This window comes from Thalassophryne amazonica, chromosome 1 (genome assembly GCF_902500255.1).
Source record: "Thalassophryne amazonica chromosome 1, fThaAma1.1, whole genome shotgun sequence".
Taxonomy (NCBI): Eukaryota; Metazoa; Chordata; class Actinopteri; order Batrachoidiformes; family Batrachoididae; genus Thalassophryne; species Thalassophryne amazonica.
Window position 1 is genome coordinate 122,952,841 of NC_047103.1, and position 14,148 is coordinate 122,966,988.

Here is a 14,148-nt window from a genome sequence, read left to right on the forward strand (position 1 = left end):
AGCAATCAAATGGATTAATGGGATTATTATAAATCAGATGACAAGGTAAAACCTCTTAAATCATTCTAAAGTCAGTTTTAAGCAGAAACAAGGTCGTTTTAAGCAGAAACAAGGCACTATTTGGTGATGCTTTGAAATGACTAATGCGCAGCGAACCCAGCAGCTAACAGCTCGTGTAGCTCTGGTGCTCTGATTGCTTCCTCCATCTTTTATGATGAAATAATGCTGACTTTATGTGGAAATGATTGTTGTACAAAAGCTTCAGATATCTTCTGTCTGCTGCTGAGATAGATGATGACTGGAGTGCATTTTTAATCAGAAACAAGGTGATAATCAGTGAGCCGTGGCTGATGAAGGCATGGCGGACTGATTTTTAGGGCAGACCAATTTTTAGGGCGGGCCATTTGGTCTACGACACCGGGAAAGGGAAGTCTGGGGTACCCTGCTGGAGCTGTTGCCCCCACGACCCGATCCCAGATAAGCGGTTGAAGATGAGTGATCTTGTGCACATGTCTTTAAAAAACATTGTTCAATGTTTACTGACACTGTTTCAGTACGCTGGCAAAATAATTTCCTTCGGGATCAATAAAATTGATCTTATTTTTACTTAATGTCCATTTGTACATACTACCCAGCTGTTAAACAGCAAACACTTCCTGGCTTAATCACTAATCAGCTTCCCACCCTGCAGGCATGGAACACCCAGTTCACATTATCCACTGCAGTGGAAGCTGATTAAACGACTAACATAACAGCTCAATATAATAAGGTGTGAGGGACACCACATTTACTGACTGTACTAATGTTAGTCACAAAACCTACTGTACCTCAGGAAGTGTGCTGACGAGCGTGAGACCTCACCCCCTCCTCTTTCACAGACCATGGCATCAAAACCTGGTACGGTCTCTGCATCCATGATGATGAGATGGCTCTCGAGACGACGATCTCACCCGTCTGGTCACAAGGTCGAGTCTCTGGCAAATACACACTGTGTACTCCAGCCTTAAATGCAACCATGCCCCAATCCATAAAGATGCACCACAGGTGTGAGTCCTGACGAGCTGCACATGACAAGCTTCAGGTGATCAGGGTGAGGTCCTAATAACTCAGCCACACATCCACTCAGTCCTGAACGCAAGCCACCTGGAAGGAAAAACAAAAGACAGAACAGAAGACAGAAACAAAAGGCAGCCAGGCACCCCCAGCCATACAACAAACACCAGCTTTCTTTACAGCTATTTCCATACACCTGTTGCTTCACTCATCCTCTCACCAACACCAACTGCTCCGCCAGAGGTGGATCCAGCCTTTTATAGGGGCTGAGGCACCTTCTGATTTTTCCAGACACCACACTGACTTTCTCTGCTGTCACCATTTCACCCTCCACTCATTTTGGATTTTACTTTTACTCAATACTTTTACTTAAAGTACATTTTATATGAGAAATGCCAGATACTTTAAGACTTTTACTCAGGTAATATTTTTAAAGGAGACTTTAACTTTTACCAAAATAATTTTATGCTAAGATACTTGCACTTTCACTCAAGTATCACTTTGAGGTACTTTATACAAGACTGCTTATGACTTTAAAGCTAGAGTTGGTAGTCCTGGAGAACTGGCAAGAGAGCTAGGAAGATTTGAAAGTAGCACCTCCTCTAGGTTCCACCCCTCTCCCCTACACCGTCGGTTCTCTGTCCAAAGCCACGCCCCCACAAATTTGAATGCGCATCTAACTGTGGAACTCAGCAGGGCAGAGGAGAACTGACACGAGCATGCCATAAGCCCCTGTCACATTGGCATATTCGTAGAGCTGCTCATTGTGGCGTTGTGTTTAATTTAAATACACCCAAAATACGCACGTACTCAGCCTTTTTCAGTGTTCGTTCATACTTGCAGCAGCGTGTGTTCTCTTTTTAATGTGTGCACACAGTGGCATGTACCATGCCACTATTAAACCAGTTCAGTGCTATTTTCTGCCTCTGTGGAAGTGCGCTCTGTTCTCTACTGCAGATGTGGTGCGGCTCAAAAACAGAGTCATTTAACATTATTATTATTATTATTATTATTATTTGTCTTGGTGAATCACTTTCATTGTGTACAGATGCTGCTGAGTCTGGCTGTGGTAAAGGCTGCCCTGAATGAAACGCTGTGACTCGTTAAACTTTTAAACCTCCGGTTGCTCCGATCAGGTCCGCTGGTTTGATCAGACTGATCGATCAGGTCATTTGATGATCACACCGACATGCAGCGAGTGTCAATCAGACAGAGAGAGAGAGAGAGTGGAGAGCGTGCGTGCGCGAGAGAGAGTGAGTGACCGACCTGCTTTTTCTGTTGTGTTTCTGGATTTCTGAGTTGAGGTTCGATTCCCTGTTCTGAACACACAGGTGCTGTGGGCTGTGTGCTCATGTTCTCATGTTCTTCAGTTGACGCACTCAGTTTTTGGTTGTGTACAGAAGCGCAGTGTTGCACAGACTTGCATACAGTAACGCTGTGCTGCGCAGACCTGCTTCAAACTGTGTCCAGTGCTCTACGCCGAAGAAAATTAAATATGTTTAATTTCTTCGTCCTATGCGCATAGTCCTCAACATACGAGGTCTATTAGAAAAGTATCCGATCTTATTATTTTTTCAAAAACCATATGGATTTGAATCACGTGTGATTACATCAGACATGTTTGAACCCTCGTGGGCATGCAAGAGTTTTTTCATGCCTGTCGGTTACGTCATTCGCCTGTGGGCAGTCTTTGAGTGAGGAGTCGTCCACCCGCTCGTCGATTTTTTTCATTGTTTAGGAATGGCTCAGAGACTGTTGCTTTGTTTGATAAAAATTTTTTCAAAACTGTAAGGCACAACTGAGTGGACACCATTCAATAAATTCAGCTGGTTTTCGGTAAAAATTTTAACGGCTGATGAGAGATTTTGGTCTGGTAGTGTCGCTTTAAGGACGGTCCACGGCGCCTGACGGCGATCTGCGCTTCGAGGCGGCAGCGTCTCGCCATTTCAAGTTGAAAACCTCCACATTTCAGGCTCTGTTGACGCAGTAAGTCGTCAGAGAACAGAGAACTTTCAGAAGAAGTCGGCATGAGGAGTTTATTCGGACATTCCATTGTTAACGGTCATTTTGTAATGAAAGAACGTGCGGGCAGAGTCGCATGTCGGGCTGGACCCGACCGCGGGGGGTCGCGGCAGGAAAAACACCTCCGTTGGAAATCTTAACGGGCAAGTTGGAACATGCCCAAGCTGTTAAACAATTTCTCAGTTACTCACTTGTTGAAAGCCATTAAAAGCCGCCTGAATTCTACAAATGGTTTTCAACACGGAGGTGTTTTTCCTGTCGCGGCGCACACAGATTTGCCGAGTCGTCACGGAAACGACTCGGCGAATTTGCGCGTACGTCTTTCATTAAAAAAATGTCCTTAAACAGTGGAATGTCCGCATAAATTCCTCATGCCGGCCTCTTCTGAATCTTCTCTGTTCTCTCACGATGTCCTGGGTGAATTAAGCCTTAAATTAGGATGTTTTAAGCTCGAAACAGGCCGACGACAGCGCCTGGAAGCGCTGCAGGACGTCCCGCTCCGTGGGAAGTCCTTACACCGACAGAAACACCCCATAATCTCTCATCAGCCGTTAAACTTTTCACAGAAAACCAGCTTAATTTCTCGAATAGTGTCCACTCGGATATTCCTCACAGGTCCAGAAAAAATTTTGATAAAGCAACGCGCGCCGTCTCGAGCAGCGTGTGAAACAAAGGAATTCAGCCGAGAGGGCGGGACCACATCTCACTCAAGGCCTGCCCACAGGGAAATGACGTCACCGACACGCGTGAAAAAACTCACGCATGCGCACGAGGGTTCAAGCATGATTGGTGTAATCGCATGTCATTCAAATCCATATAGTTAAAAAAAATAATAAAAGGGTCGGTTTATTATCTAAGAGACCTCGTACTGCTGCGTATTGAGAAAAAACGCCACGTGAAGTGGGTGGAGAGCTGCTCATTACAGCATAGGTGATACGCTGTAATGAGCAGCTCTACGAATACGCCACTGTGACAGGGGCTTTAGCACGCACGTCGTCGTGATGATCCCACCTGCTGTGTTCACAGCTGAACGCCGTTCTTTGTTCTACCAGCTGCCACACGCTCTTCACTGGATACTGTGTATATAAAATAATTATAAAATAATTTGCAGAGAAAATGATTAATCCGACATGGCACAATCCAGTGGAAGTGGTAGTTTCAGCTGTATTCCCACTGCCATTGTACCGAAGTGAACTTCTTCGGTGAAATGAGATGAGTGTGCACACGCAGAGGAGGGAGGGACAGAGGGGGGAGTTGAGTCTGGTGATGCAAGCAGGAAGAACTAGACATGAAGGCATCTGATTGGTTTTTTGACAGCGGGCCGCGGGGCTTATATTAGAGTTTTATCGATCCTACAGCTGCTACAGACATCTGATTTTTTTTTTCGTTCCTTTTTCTGAATACATAATGTATTGATGACTGTCAGGCTAGACGGATCATTTCACCCAATATAACAAAAAGTGTACCTACCCTAGCTTTAAGGGTCCACAATCCAAGCTCAGTCTAACTGGTCACCTATTGGAGATTTTAGCCAAACATGAAAAAAGATGCATTTCCTTTCCAGGATCATGAGGAATAGAATATTTTTTTCCAATCGCACTATTGCATCTGATGGAGAAGCTCAAAGTACTTTCTAGTGATGTGCTCCTATGCAGGTTGTCCTCACAAATAATTCTTTGTAAAACACATGAAAAATAATACACAAAAATATTTATACATATCCCATGTATTCATCAGCAGGGAGGCTGTGATCACATGACTAATAGATTGTCTAACCCTGTTAACCCCCAAAACATGAATCAGCTTCAAATCATGAATTATCTGCAAACCATTAATTACAAAATGTGAATACTGAAAAAATATCTCCCAAAACATGAACGCAAATCTCACAAAACATGAATGCAGGTCTCATAAAATGTGAATATCATTCATAATATATATATATATATATATATATATATATATATATATATATATATATATATATATGAGGTCTATTAGATAAGAAACCCACACTTTTATTTTTTTTTTTAAATATATGGATTTGAATGACGTGCAATTACACCAATCATGCTTAAACCCTCGTGCGCATGCGTGAGTTTTTTCACGCGTGTCGGTGACGTCATTTCCCTGTGGGCAGGCCTTGAGTGAGATGTGGTCCCGCCCTCTCGGCTGAATTCCTTTGTTTCACATGTTGCTCGAGACGGCGCGCGTTGCTTTATCAAAAATTTTTCTGGATCTGTGAGGAATATCCGAGTGGACACTATTCGAGAAATTCAGATGGTTTTCGGTGAAAAGTTTAACGGCTGATGAGAGATTATGGGGTGTTTCTGTCGCTGTAAGGACTTCCCACGGAGCGGGACGTCGCGCAGCACTTCCAGACGCCGTCGTCGGCCTGTTTTGACCTGAAAACATCCTAATTTAAGGCTTAATTCACCCAGGACATCGTGAGAGAACAGAGAAGATTCAGAAGAGGCCGGCATGAGGACTTTATGCGGACATTCCACTGTTTAAGGACATTTTTTAATGAAAGACGTCCGCACAAATTCACCAAGTCGTTTCCGTGATGACTCGGCGAATCTGTATGCGCCGCGACAGGAAAAACATCTCCGTGTTGAAAACCATTTGTAAAATTCAGGCGGCTTTTGATGGCTTTCAACAAGTGAGTAACTGAGAAATTGTTTAACAGCTTGGGCATGTTCCAACTTGCCCGTTAAGGTTTCCAATGGAGGTGTATTTCCTGTCGCGACCCCCCACGGTCAGGTCCGGCCCGACATGCGACTCTGCCCACACGTTCTTTCATTACAAAATGTCCGTTAACAATGGAATGTCTGAATAAACTCCTCATGCCGACTTCTTCTGAAAGTTCTCTGTTCTCTAACGACTTACTGGGTCAACAGAGCCTGAAATGTGGAAGTTTTCAACTTGAAACGGCGAGATGCTGCCGCCTCGAAGCGCAGATCGCCGTCAGGCGCCGTGGGCCGTCCTTAAAGTGACACTACCAGACCAAAATCTCTCATCAGCCGTTAAAATTTTTACCGAAAACCAGCTGAATTTATTGAATGGTGTCCACTCAGTTGTGCCTTACAGTTTTGAAAAAATTTTGATCAAACAAAGCAGCAGTCTCTGAGCCATTCCTAAACAATGAAAAAATCGACGAGAGGGTGGGCGACTCCTCACTCAAAGACTGCCCACAGGTGAATGACGTAACCGACAGGCGTGAAAAAACTCACACATGCCCACGAGGGTTCAAGCATGTCTGATGTAATCACACGTGATTCAAATCCATATGGTTTTTGAAAAAAATAATAAGGTCCGTTACTTTTCTAATAGACCTCGTATATATTTCAGTTTAAGTACTTTACGGATTTCAGTTTACACATCAATTAATGGAGGAAATCTTGACTGCAAACCCTATCACCGCAAAAATGATTTTTTTGGGGTGGTGGTTGGGTTGGTTTTGGGGAATCACTACAGCCGGTGAGGTGGGGCGGTGAGCCCTGAGCAGCTCTAGCTTCTGGTGTCAAGCGCCCCGTCCCGCTGGGTGTGTCCTGTTCCGGAGACAGCAGCAGGTGTGGAGTCTGACTGAGGGCATGGTCCACCTGTCAAACGGTAATGTAGGTGCCAAACTCACAGAGGGCAGAAACCTCCCCTGGAGACTCTAGTAAAGTTAGAAAGATATTCACAGATCTGAAGTTCATGGCTCAATAATCTTAAGAGAAAGTTGTAGAAAAACAAACAACACTAGTTTCTAACCTCAAGAAGTTTCTAACCTCAAGAAGACAACAACCTACAACCTTATTTTTATCCATATGAGCCGTCCTCTGAGCTGGATCTGAACGAGCAGAAACGTAAGCGTAGGGACCGTCTACAAAGTGCAAAAACAAAAAGACACCAGAAAAAATATTCAATAAATTCAGATGTGGTGTCACCAAATTCACTGAACACATCAGTGGTCTTTTGCTTGTACAGCATTGACTTTGGAAAAATGTGCAAAAATTTAATTTTAGTGATTTTTTTAATCATTAAAATAAGTAATAAAATGAGCAATAAAATGAGCAATACAATTCACTAAAATTGATTGATTCCATTAGTAAATGGAATAGTTTTGTCTATGTTGAATGTTTGTTCTCCAAAGTAAAGGTCAAACAAGGTAGATGTCCATTGGATTCTATGACGTGATTGATTTATTCTGCCTTACAGAAACCTGGTTATAGGAGGATGAATATTTTATTTTAAATGAGTCAACACCCCCAAGTCACACTAACTGCCAGAATGCTCGTAGCACGGGCCGAGGCGGAGGATTAGCAGCAATCTTCCACTCCAGCTTATTAATTAATCAAAAACCCAGACAGAGCTTTAATTCATTTGAAAGCTTGTCTCTTAGTCTTGTCCATCCAAGTTGGAAGTCCCAAAAAACAGTTTTATTTGTTATCTATCGTCCACCTGGTCATTACTGTGAGTTTCTCTGTGAATTTTCGGACCTTTTGTCTGACGTAGTGCTTAGCTCAGATAAGATAATTATAGTGGGCGATTTTAACATCCACACAGATGCTGAGAATGACAGCCTCAACACTGCATTTAATCTATTGTTAGACTCGATTGGCTTTGCTCAAAATGTAAATGAGTCCACCCACCACTTTAATCATACCTTAGATCTTGTTCTGACTTATGGTATGGAAATTGAAGACTTAACAGTATTCCCTGAAAACCCCCTTCTGTCTGATCATTTCTTAATAACATTTACTTTTACTTTGATGGACTACCCAGCAGTGGGGAATAAGTTTCATTACAGTAGAAGTCTTTCAGAAAGCGCTGTAACTAGGTTTAAGGATATGATTCCTTCTTTATGTTCTCCAATGCCATATACCAACACAGTGCAGAGTAGCTACCTAAACTCTGTGAGTGAGATAGATTATCTCGTCAATAGTTTTATATCCTCATTAAGGACAACTTTGGATGCTGTAGCTCCTCTGAAAAAGAGAGCCTTAAATCAGAAGTGCCTGACTCCGTGGTGTAACTCACAAACTCGCAGCTTAAAGCAGATAACCCATAAGTTGGAGAGGAAATGGCGTCTCACTAATTTAGAAGATCTTTGCTTAGCCTGGAAAAAGAGTCTGTTGCTCTATAAAAAAGCCCTCCGTAAAGCTAGGACATCTTACTACTCATCACTAATTGAAGAAAATAAGAACAACCCCAGGTTTCTTTTCAGCACTGTAGCCAGGCTGACAAAGAGTCAGAGCTCTATTGAGCCGAGTATTCCTTTAACTTTAACTAGTAATGACTTCATGACTTTCTTTGCTAACAAAATTTTAACTATTAGAGAAAAAATTACTCATAACCATCCCAAAGACATATCATTCTCTTTGGCTGCTTTCAGTGATGCCGGTATTTGGTTAGACTCTTTCTCTCTGATTGTTCTGTCTGAGTTATTTTCATTAGTTACTTCCTCCAAACCATCAACATGTCTATTAGACCCCATTCCTACCAGGCTGCTCAAGGAAGCCCTACCATTAATTAATGCTTCGATCTTAAATATGATAAATCTATCTTTATTAGTTGGCTATGTACCACAGGCTTTTAAGGTGGCAGTAATTAAACCATTACTTAAAAAGCCATCACTTGACCCAGCTATCTTAGCTAATTATAAGCCAATCTCCAACCTTCCTTTTCTCTCAAAAATTCTTGAAAGGGTAGTTGTAAAACAGCTAACTGATCATCTGCAGAGGAATGGTCTATTTGAAGAGTTTCAGTCAGGTTTCAGAATTCATCATAGTACAGAAACAGCATTAGTGAAGGTTACAAATGATCTTCTTATGGCCTCAGACAGTGGACTTATCTCTGTGCTTGTCCTGTTAGACCTCAGTGCAGCTTTTGATACTGTTGACCATAAAATTTTATTACAGAGATTAGAGCATGCCATAGGTATTAAAGGCACTGCGCTGCAGTGGTTTGAATCATATTTATCTAATAGATTACAATTTGTTCATGAAAATGGGGAATCTTCTTCACAGACTAAGGTTAATTATGGAGTTCCACAAGGTTCTGTGCTAGGACCAATTTTATTCACTTTATACATGCTTCCCTTAGGCAGTATTATTAGACAGCATTGCTTAAATTTTCATTGTTACGCAGAGGGCACACACCAATTAGCTAAACTGCAGGATTGTCTTACAGACATAAAGACATGAATGACCTCTAATTTCCTGCTTTTAAACTCAGATAAAACTGGTTATTGTACTTGGCCCCACAAATCTTAGAAACATGGTGTCTAACCAGATCCTTACTCTGGATGGCATTACCCTGACCTCTAGTAATACTGTGAGAAATCTTGGAGTCATTTTTGATCAGGATATGTCATTCAATGCGCATATTAAACAAATATGTAGGACTGCTTTTTTGCATTTGCGCAATATCTCTAAAATTAGAAAGGTCTTCTCTCAGAGTGATGCTGAAAAACTAATTCATGCATTTATTTCCTCTAGGCTGGACTATTGTAATTCATTATTATCAGGTTGTCCTAAAAGTTCCCTGAAAAGCCTTCAGTTAATTCAAAATGCTGCAGCTAGAGTACTGACAGGGACTAGAAGGAGAGAGCATATTTCACCCATATTGGCCTCTCTTCATTGGCTTCCTGTTAATTCTAGAATAGAATTTAAAATTCTTCTTCTTACTTATAAGGTTTTGAATAATCAGGTCCCATCTTATCTTAGGGACCTCATAGTACCATATCACCCCAATAGAGCGCTTCGCTCTCAGACTGCAGGCTTACTTGTAGTTCCTAGGGTTTGTAAGAGTAGAATGGGAGGCAGAGCCTTCAGCTTTCAGGCTCCTCTCCTCTGGAACCAGCTCCCAATTCGGATCAGGGAGACAGACACCCTCTCTACTTTTAAGATTAGGCTTAAAACTTTCCTTTTTGCTAAAGCTTATAGTTAGAGCTGGATCAGGTGACCCTGAACCATCCCTTAGTTATGCTGCTATAGACTTAGACTGCTGGGGGGTTCCCATGGTGCACTGAGTGTTTCTTTCTCTTTTTGCTCTGTATGCACCACTCTGCATTTAATCATTAGTGATTGATCTCTTCTCCCCTCCACAGCATGTCTTTTTCCTGGTTCTCTCCCCTCAGCCCCAACCAGTCCCAGCAGAAGACTGCCCCTCCCTGAGCCTGGTTCTGCTGGAGGTTTCTTCCTGTTAAAAGGGAGTTTTTCCTTCCCACTGTCGCCAAGTGCTTGCTCACAGGGGGTCGTTTTGACCTTTGGGGTTTTTCCGTAATTATTGTATGGCTTTGCCTTACAATATAAAGCGCCTTGGGGCAACTGTTTGTTGTGATTTGGCGCTATATAAATAAAATTGATTTGATTTGATTTGATATGTTACTCTGTAATATGATAACTAAGCATACCAAATGGTGCTGTTGTGAAAGTGTAGGAACACAGACCCACAACAGGGGGCGCAATGAACGGACAATGGAGGAAGGTGAATAACAAGGTTTACTATTGTGAAACGAGCACAATGAATACAACAATCACAATTTGGGGTCGAATCCGCTGGTGTCGTGTGGGCAGGCTCGAAGGTAGGAGACGTCCGTCTCAGTCGAACCGAAACCACCCAGATCTCCTCTGCCACCGAACCCTGGAAATACTGGAACCGCCAAGTCCCGAATTCCCAGGTGGCCACTGCCTCCGCTCGTCGGATCCGGTACTGCTGGCGGGAGAGAGCAACAACACAGGCGTGGATGCGACAGCACCCAGTAACGGAGAGGGGAGAAGCCGCCTCCACCTCTAGTCACAATATGGCAGGCAGGTGAGTACTTATCCAAGCAATTTAGCTTACAGTAATCAGCTGTCCTGAAAAGGTTTAGCAAGTCTTTTAGCTAGTTAGTCAGAATATAAATGCAGAGAACGTTACCTCAGTCTAAAGGCGATATCTCGGCACTGAGGTGGAGACGCCGTCCTCCTGATATACCTCTGTGCTGAGTGGAACAGCTGTGTCCAGTGATGGGTGACAGCTGTCACCCCGGCTGCTCCCATAAGGCGGCAGCGCCCTCTGGTGCCTGGAGCCCGCACTCCAGGCAGGGCGCCCTCTGGTGGTGGTGGGCCAGCAGTACCTCCTCTTCAGCGGCCCACACAACAGGTGCAAAGTAATCTGTTTTAAAACCCAATTAACTCTACCAATAATCTGCATCACTTTTTACCAAAATTTATCTTTTGACTGCGGTACAAACTGAAACTGACTTTTGTCATTGTTTTTGCTGTTTTTACCCTGTAACTCAAGAACATTCAGTCAAGGATTGTCTGAACTATACCTTTTTGGAACTGTTATGATCAGACAAATAATATGATATACCTTTCAATATGATTGGAATAGTTTTAAATTTTGACCCCTGTGTAATTATTAATTGACCTCTGTAGGTCATGAGCGGTCAGCTCCAGGATATCTCCACATCTGAAAATAAGTATTAGTTAATTTAGTATATATGTGCCAAATTTGGTGCTTTAGTCACAAAATGAACAATTGTTATGGAAATTTTAGCTAAGCTGCACCATCTGGGGTTTCCTCTTTTCTGTACTGATGTAGAGGACACATCAAAGGTGGAATTAATGTAAATGAATGTATCGCTGTGAAGACATGGAAAACTAAAGCTTCCCTTAACCTCAACCATCACTTTAACCCATCCCCACTCCATCATCCTCCCCCAAGCTGACAAAAGCTGTCCTGCCTAGATTACTTTAGCCTCCAAACCAGATGCAGATCTGATAAAAACTGCACCCCATAGTACAAGTGTTAAACTGCTAACTGTTCCATTTCTTATCTCGGCAGTGAAGTCCATATCTCTTGGTCCTTGACCTTTTATACTGAGAGACACTGGGGAAGAGGTTATGCAGTCATGAGGTCCATGAACAGATGAGTTTGGCCACACTTATGTCATTTCAGGGGAATAAAAGTTCAAGTCTGCTGGGTAATGTCTTATGGTTGTGAGCCTTGGATGCTAACCAGTGACCTAAGGTGACAAATGGATGCCTTGATCTCTTTGAAGGATGCTTGGGTACTGTTTGAATGACTTTGTCAAATGAGCAGTGATTTAGGGAGACTCATATGCAGGAACATCAGATATGACATTCGGGCCATGTGGTGTGTTTCTCTGTGCAGGATATAAGAACACGCAGTTGCCTCAGCACTGAGGACCACTGTAGTTGGAGATGACCAAGGAGATTGATCAAATCAAATCCTTTATTTCACCAGATATGCATCGTTGGAATAAAGAAGAAAAAAATCTGTTTTCCAAGAGTGATCTGACCAGGCAGCACAGTGTTACAATCATGGAAATATAGACTGGAATGGACGTGCGCACCTCAATCTATTAGCGTCGCTCAGGACAGGAAGGCGCCATTGCTAAGGTTGGAGATGTGCCGATCATAAATAATAAACTGACCGCTTCTTTTGCACTAGCGTCACTATTTCTTAATGGATTTTTAATAAATGTGGGCTTGTTTTAAAGCCCTTTGAAAGCTCTTTCCAATGAACTTATGCATGTGTGGGTGAAAAAAAAACTTTTATGTAAAATGTAGAAATTTGGGGAAATTATGACAAATTGTGCTGCTTTTCTCACTCTGTCGCTATTTGTTAACAGATTTGAATAAAAGTAGGCTTGTTTTAAAGCTCTTTAATTTCTCTTTCTAATGAACCCATGCTTGGGTAGAAAAAATGTTTTATGTAAAGTGTGGAAATTTGGGGATTTTACTGTGTTTGCGGAATTTACTGTTTTTTTTTTCCTGTCATCATAATTCTCGATGGATTTTTATAAATGAAGCCTTGTAAGGTGTATTCAAGCTGATTAAAAGCTCTAATGAACCCATACATGCCTGGATTAAAAAAAAAATCCTTATGTATTAAAATATAAATCTGAAGTATGTCTTGCCATTGTGGTCATTTACCTTGCTGCTTTTTCCACTGTAATATTATCACTAGTCTTTTAATAAAAACAACATATATATGATTTTTACTAACATTTTATTACAAGTAGATATATAGACATTCAGAATTTATGACTTTTGACCCTCAGTCAGGGTAAAAAGTACCTCCTCCATCCCCTCTAACCACACTGTTAAAATTTAAATGCTGCCTGTGACCACCATGTACATATCATATTAAACAACACTGCAAGTATATATACATAAATATATTTAAACATTTTTGTTTCCGTATTTGTATGCATGTGAACACAGCTTAATGAAAAGAACTTATGGCGTTGAGTTATAGTCTCAGTATATCACTATTAAACTGCGACATAACGACTTTGTTTTACATAATTACATTAAGGCTCTTGTACAGTTAATTTTAGTATTCGAGAATTTGTTTTTGTAGTTGGTGTAGTTGATGGTGAAACACTGGCTGCCTTTTTTCCCCTCATTTCGCTTCTGTTTAACAGGTGCCTTAACTGGCTCAAGGCGCTCTCTCCACCCTTAGTAATGGCCGCCGTGTGGCACGCCGCTAGTCACGTGACGTCCATTCCAGGTCTCTATTTCCATGGTTACAACAATAAAAAATTAAAACAAATACAGACATACTACAACTCTAAAACAACACAAAATACAATAAAAGACATAACAAAACAAAGTGAGCAACAAGCATTGATCAAACACAATTACACAGTCCAAGGGAATTCCTTTCCATGTTGGCTATGATGCATTTAAACTCTCCAAATGAAAGCAGTCCTGGTAATTTGAATTCTTTCTGAAGTTCATTCCGGGAAGAAGGTGCAGAGTTCTTAAACACCTTTTTTACCAAGATCAGTCCTCAGTCTGGGTATCACCATCAGCAGCACATCTTGTGAGCGTAGGGAATGAGTGTTTTGTTTCCTGATCATAAAGTCATATGAATAAGGTAGAACAAGTCCAGTCAAGGATTTATAAATGAAAGATAACCACCGAGAGAACCTGCGAGCATGTAGAGATGGCCAGTCTGCCATAGCATACAATGCTCAGTGGTGTACCCGACTGCCACAGCCAGTAACAAAAGGTAGTGCTAAGTGCTACACGGTGTCCAATTTTTTTCAAATAAATTTCAGAAGCT